Genomic DNA, 7443 nt, shown 5'->3' on the forward strand with positions numbered 1-7443 from the left:
TGGGGCGTTAGTTCTTGTTCCGTGAGACTGGGTATCAGTAGATCTCTGGTGCCTAGAGAATTTTTGGCTGAGTATTAGAAAGTCTTGGTCACCCCATCATGTGGGACCAAGTTTTAATGAAATCTCAAAGGATACTACAGGGCCCTTTACCATTTAGATCAATCAGGGAGGGAGAAGGACAAAGTACAAAACCAGGTAAGGTCTGGGGCTGCCATATTTGCTGCCTCTTTCATGGAGAAACAGTGTAGTAGAATAAAGACTGGCTCTGAATTCAAATTCTACCTCTGTTGTTTCCTGATTGACCCTGAAGAAGTAACTTAACCTCCTTGAACTTCAAGAGCCATATCTGATTAAAGGCAGGCTTGTGAAGATAAGAAGGATTAATATGTCAAGTACCCATGAATCAAAATTATAGTTTGTTTTAAATGTTTTTAAAATTTTTTAAAAGATTTTATTTATTGGAGAGAGCCCTCAAGGGTGAGCCCAAGGGGCAATGGTGGTGGAGGGAGTGGCAGAGGGAGAGGGAGAAGCAGGCTCCCCACTGAGCAGAGAGCCTGATGTCTGTCACGGGCCTTAACCCCAGGACCCTGAGACCATGACCTGAGCCGAAGGCAGATGCTTAACAACTGAGCCACCCAGGCGCCCCTAGTTTGTGTTTTAAATAGTGTGTTTTTTTTTTTTTTTTACATTTTCCAGATATATAAAATAATATGATCATATTGAATATGTTCTTTCAAACTATAAGCCCCCCTCCCATATTTGTGAGTGGCCATCTTCCATTGATAGTCCCTGAATTGGACTTTTTAAATTGACCCTTGTGCTCATCTGGAACATACACTGCAGAATATTATAACATAATCAATCTGAATGTCATTACCATTCATTATCCCTAAAAGCATTTATGAGACAGCTATATGCTTGGGGCACTGTCTAGATGGATCGACAGCCCTTGATTTCTGGCACCTTGCAAGCCAAGACGGTTCTGCAATAATCAGGCTTGGAGGCTTGAAAATGGAAAGACTGGCAAGACTGGGTCACAATGAGGGCATTTTCAAAGCACACAAGCAAAGGGAAGGACTACCTGGGGTCATATGGCATGTAGTGAGTAACGCAGAGGAACCTGAATTGGGTGTGAAGACGGGAAGAGGTTAGTCTGGAAAAACTCAAAGGTAGAGATTGGGTCTTTGGGCGCTGCTTCAGAGAAGGAAAGGATGCAGAGGGGGTTGGTCTAGACAGTTAGGGATAAATCCAGATTGGGATAGAATGACCAGATAAGTCATGTGATTTCAAAGATTAGGGGAGCTACAGGGGTCTCCTGATCCTACCAATGAATGAAATACTCTGTACTCATTGTGTCCTGGCCTAGGGTTACAAGAGACATTTCTGCCTTCCAGGAGCTACTCCGCTAGGATCTGGGGTGTCAGGGTAAATGCAGGACAGTGTGTTGTGAGTATTTGGGAGGAAGTGACTAGTTCAGCTGGGGGAGGGGTACTCACTTGGGGAAAGCTTCACAGAGATTGTGACGTTCTACAGATGAGGAAATTGAGACCCAGGGAGAAAAAAAAAAACAAATTGTCCGGCTCTCTGCGCCTCCCCGTTCGACAGACAGCCGCGTATTCTGGTGCAGTGCCAGCCGCGTCCCTGAGACACGATGGTGAAGGTCGGAGTGAACGGATTTGGCCGTATTGGGCGCCTGGTCACCAGGGCTGCTTTTAACTCTGGCAAAGTGGATATTGTCGCCATCAATGATCCCTTCATTGACCTCAACTACATGGTCTACATGTTCCAGTATGATTCCACCCATGGCAAATTCCACGGTACAGTCAAGGCTGAGAACGGGAAGCTTGTCATCAATGGAAAGTCCATCTCCATCTTCCAGGAGCGAGATCCCGCCAACATCAAATGGGGTGATGCTGGTGCTGAGTAGGTTGTGGAGTCCACTGGGGTCTTCACCACCATGGAGAAGGCTGGGGCTCACTTGAAGGGTGGGGCCAAGAGGGTCATCATCCCTGCTCCCTCTGCCGATGCCCCCATGTTCGTGATGGGTGTGAACCATGAGAAGTATGACAACTCCCTCATGATTGTCAGCAATGCCTCCTGCACCACCAACTGCTTGGCTCCTCTGGCCAAGGTCATCCATGACAACTTCGGCATCGTGGAGGGACTCATGACCACTGTCCATGCCATCACTGCCACCCAGAAGACCGTGGACGGTCCCTCTGGGAAGCTGTGGCGCGACGGCCGAGGGGCTGCCCAGAACATCATCCCTGCTTCCACTGGTGCTGCCAAGGCTGTGGGCAAGGGCATCCCTGAGCTGAACGGGAAGCTCACTGGCATGGCCTTCCTTGTCCCCACCCCCAACGTGTCCATCGTGGATCTGACTGGCCGCCTGGAGAAAGCTGCCAAATACGACGACATCAAGAAGGTGGTGAAGCAGGCGTCAGAGGGCCCCCTCAAGGGCATCCTGGGGTACACTGAGGACCAGGTTGTCTCCTGCGACTTCAACAGTGACACCCACTCCTCCACCTTCGATGCCGGGGTTGGCATTGCTCTCAACGACCACTTTGTCAAGCTCATTTCCTGGTATGACAATGAATTTGGCTACAGCAACCGGGTGGTGGACCTTATGGTCCACATGGCCTCCAAGGAGTAAGAGCCCCCTGGACCACCAGCCCCAGCGAGAGCAAGAGGAAGAGAGAGGCCCTCAGCTGCTGGGGAGTCCCTGCCCCAACTTATCCCGCAAAACACTGAGAATCTCCCGACCTCCACCGTTTCCATCCCAGACCCCCTGAAGAAGGGGAGGGGCTTGGGGAGTCCTACCTTGTCATGTACCATCAATAAAGTATACTGTACCCAGCCAAAAAAAAACAAAAACAAAACAAAACCCCACAAAAAACAAATTGTCCAAGAACACACAACAGAGAAGTAACAAGAGTTGAGATTACAACCCAAGCCCTCTCCCTGAGCTATGACTCATTCCTGGCCATTGTCCTAATAGCTGTTTCTCTGCCTGAGGGAAGTGAGGAATCACGTGAGGCTGAAGGTGTCGTGGAACAGAAAGGGAGCTGGTCTTGGGTCTCCTGATAAAAAACTCTGAGACCGGGGCTTGGTTTACCATGCAAAAGACCTATATCCTGGGGATCCCTAAGATGAAGCTGAGAATGAAGACCGCACAGTGGTGAGTTGAGATTTACAAATGCTAATGACATAATTTGACCTCTAAAGTTCTACCCATAGGCTTTTGCTTCATCCAGTTGGAGTTAGGACGTGTGACTTAAGAATCTTCACTGGTGCAAGTAAGCCAGGGCTTTGACAGTGGCTCCTCCAGGTCTGTGTTGTGGGCCTACCGAAAGGACACTGTAGTGTGTTAGCAGGACACCCGTGAAGACCATAGGTGTAGAGATGGGACAGAATGCTTGGCGAGAGGAGTGCAAGTAGTAGGAGCATTTGATGGATAACTGGGTGGATCGACAAAAGGATGAATCTCCTCTCCCCATGAAGCTCTTAGGTGTACCGCTGCTGCTGAGCTACAGGATGGTGAGGCTGTCCAAGAGCCAGCATTTTGGGGAGACTAGAGAAGCTCTCTAATTTCCTGTCTAATCTTTCTCTTCCCACCATATTTAACTTGAGTGGCTCTATCTGGATCCCCTGAGTGATAAAAAATTTGGAATGCTCAAAGCAGTGGGGACAAAAGCAGTCATTTGAATGTGGCTTTTGAAGACTTGCAGCCTACCAGGGGTAGCCTCAAAACATTTCCCCTTAGGGAAACTTGAAAAGACTATTTCACCAGAGCAGGAAAACACCCACCCTGTGGTTCTAGGGTTTGATGTTCAAACTGGATGGCAGCTAAAGATTCAGAGAGTGAATTAGCTGGAGTTAGGCTGCTCATAAGCGCTAGTCGTGTTATTAGATGATGATATGATATGAAGATCCTAAAAACTTCCAGCTCAGTTTCTTTCATTTATGATATTCTCATTGAATAAGTGTGACCGTTAAGAAAGCAGCTTGAGACAATGTTGAAAACATGGGGGCAACAGAAGGAAAAAACAACAAGATCTGAGACTGATTGTAGTTAACCTAATACGTGTAATTTGGGATTCTAGACAAAGAGATTCACAGCTCATTGGGTCCCCTCACCTTTCCTTGATACACTGATATAATCTGATTTCCTAGTTTCAGAATGGGAAATTGAGTGAAATATAAGAAACGTGTATGTTTAGAGAAGCTGGGATGTGGTTGAGTGTAAGCTGACTACCCTGCTAACAGCCGGAAAGAGGAACCAACGTGACTCCTGAGGCACAGGTTGGGTATGAAATGGAAGAGCCAGACTGAAGAACACGGTTTTAGGAGGTGGCCTCGTTAGATGTCACAGTAGGAAAAAATTTGCTCCAATTTTTTTTGAAAAACTCAAGATGCTTCCTTTAGTATCACAGATGTTTTTAATTAACTTCAGTAGTTTTATTATCTCATTTCCTGGGTGACCTAACAGCAGACTGTGAGTAAGCAGAACAGGATGCCATTTCTAAGAAAAGCATTATTCATGTCTTGGAGAGGTGAGCTTTAGGGAAAGGAACGCCTGGAACCACTTTCTGGGAGACCATAACCCTGAAACGTTGGAGAGAGAAGTCAACGAGTCTGTTAAGTCAGGGGACCTCTCTTGTTTAGTCTAAGAGAGACTTAATTTCCAGTTTTGCCAGTGTGCTAACGGCATGGGAAGGGAAGAGTCAGTGATTCCAGCACCAGTGAACTGCTGCTTTGGACCTGAGTAGGAAATTCCATTATACTGACGAGCTTTGGAGCAAGCGACTCCTGAATAATTAACCTGGCATCCTCCTTCTTTTCTATTATTGTGAGCTACGTGAAAGTGAAGATAGGAAAGTCAAGGCAAATGGTCAAAACTAAAAAGCTGGCAACCTCAGGAACGACCAGGGGAGGGCAAAATAAAACAGCAGTGAGGTACCATTCCACATCCACCGGATGGGCAAACATCAAAAGGCCAGCTCAAACCCAGTATGCTCGAGGATCTAAGAAAACAGAAACTCATACTCATCGTTGGTGGGGAGGGCAGGTTTTGTGCTATTACTTTGTAGAGCAAATTGGTAATTCCTGGTAAAGTTGGGAGGTGCCTCTCCTCTGTGAATCAGTTATTTCACTTCTAAGTATTTACTCTAAGACTCTCCCATAAATGCTCAAGGAACATTGTTTGTAATAGCAAAGAAGTAGAAATGATCCAACCCTCTATTGACGAGAGTGGGGGCTTGACCAGTTGCAGCCCCCCAGGGTAAAATCCAGCTACCTGTCTGTTTCTGCTTAGCTGGCAAATAGTTTTTACATTTTTAGAAGCTTAAAAATATCTGTGACACATTATGTTTTATATCATGTAAAAATTTTATGAAATTTGAGTGTTAGTGTCCATGGTAAAGTTATACTGGAACACAGCCATGCTCACTCACGGAAGCATTGCACTGTGGGGCCTCCATGCGATTCTGACGTTCGCTGAAGTCTGAGGAACAGTGGAAGAAAGGAATGAATAGATTGTGGTGGATTCAGATAATGGAATAGTGGACAGTATTTAAGGTCAGTGAATTAGATCTACATATTAACAGGGCAAAACCTTAAAGGGAAAAAAACCCACAGAAGGATATGTATAATATGATGTTGCTTGGCACATTAAAAGGTAGTAAATATGGTTTATACATACATATATAAGTAACAAAAGTTCTACAGCATGCATATAAATAATATTAATCACAGAATGGTGGTTACCTCTAAAAAAGGGGGGAGGATGAAGGAGGGATTAGATTTTAGCCATATTTTATTCCTTAAAAATAGAGACCTGAATTAAATATGACAAATCTTAATTCCATATGTGATGTGATAGTTTTCCTATGCTTGAAAATTTAAAGCCATACTTTCTCATTAAAAAACTAGGAATATAAAGAATAATATTAAATAATTGGATACTAAAAGTGATCTCACATAATTAATAATATTTTGGTATTTTTCCTTTTACTACTCTTTTTTGTCAATGCGTGATAAAAAGACTTTTTGTTTTATGATATTTACCATTTTATACTCTTTTACTTCCTATTTAATATTGGCTCTTGGGAATTCTCCATGTTGGTATTCTAATTTGTATAATAACCACATTTACTCCATATATGTGTAACACTTTTTCTGAGTTTTTAAAAAATATTTCATTTATTTGAGAGAAAGAGAGCACGAGAGAGCACAAGCATGAAGTGGGGAGGGGCAAAAAGGGAGGGAGAGGGGGAGAGAGAGAGAGAATCTTTCAAGCAGACTCTGCGCTGAGCACGGAGCCCAACGTGGGGCTTGATCATGCCCTGAGCTGAAACCAGGAGCTGGACACTTAACCGACTGAGCCACCCAGGTGCCCCAACACTTTCTGATTTTTAACATATGTTTGCTATAAAAATTTGGAAAATAAAGTATAAAGAAAATAAAAACTGTCTGTCATCACAGCATTTTGATGCAGTAATATTTTGTGTAATTTCTCCAGTCTTGCTCATTGTTTTGCATCTTTAATTTTTTTACTTAACCATGTATCATGAGAATTTCGCTGTGATATTAGTATTCTACAACGCAATTTTAAAGGACTCCATCTTATTCTATTACATATGGATTAAGAAGCGCAAATACTCATTTAACCCGCCTTCCTTTCTTACTCTCTGTCCGCATTTGTTTGTATGAGATAGAAAACTGAATAATCTGTTGCTGATCGTGGGACCAGGGAGGGAGGAGCAGGTGCTGGGGAATGTTGAAGGCAAGTCTCCTGAGCTTGAGGAGGGGGCAGGATGAGCGGTCACTCGGGATTCTCGCCCCAAATGGGCTCTGAGTTGAAAGAGTCTGCTTATAATCTTTCACCTCTACCTCTACTGCTGGTGTTTGACTGGCTGATTGGCAGTGCAAACTTTTTGGGGGATAATGTACTGTATGGTTCTCACCTTCTATATTATGGAGACAAGCAATAAATGTTGGGTGCAAATAGAAAATAATCAAACCACAAGGCCTTATATAAAAAAAAAATACTTTTGAGGTCATTTTACTTTGTTTGTTTTATATAATTGAGTAGCCCAAGAGCATGTCTTACTTTTCTGCATCTTATGTGGCGAACTCTCTTTTAATGATTCTGAAATGTACATTTGTTCATATTTTAACATCCCTGGAACTGCGATGGGTCCCACAATTCCTGGTGTCTTGATATCATTTTCAACTATTATTCCCATTTTAACATCTCGGAAATCAGGATGTGATTTACGATCTATGACTTCCTAGGTTCAATATGATATTGTATTTTAAAGCTGTGGTTTTCAATCTTGGCTACACATTAGAATCATCTGGAGCACTTTAAAAGTATATAAAGATGCCTGGTCCTCACCCTAGATGTTCTATTAAGTTGGCTGGAGTGGGGGCCTACACATC

The 7443-nt window shown here is 43.9% G+C and overlaps 1 pseudogene; it reads left to right on the top strand.

Annotated features, from left to right (window-relative positions):
* Positions 1–1592: 1592 nt before the first annotated feature.
* Positions 1593–2858, top strand: LOC112839625 (glyceraldehyde-3-phosphate dehydrogenase-like; annotated as a pseudogene).
* Positions 2859–7443: the final 4585 nt, after the last annotated feature.

This window comes from Callorhinus ursinus, unplaced genomic scaffold, assembly GCF_003265705.2.
Source record: "Callorhinus ursinus isolate GAN/ISIS: 27379988/994484 unplaced genomic scaffold, GSC_fseal_2.0 scaffold23, whole genome shotgun sequence".
Classification (NCBI taxonomy): domain Eukaryota; kingdom Metazoa; phylum Chordata; class Mammalia; order Carnivora; family Otariidae; genus Callorhinus; species Callorhinus ursinus.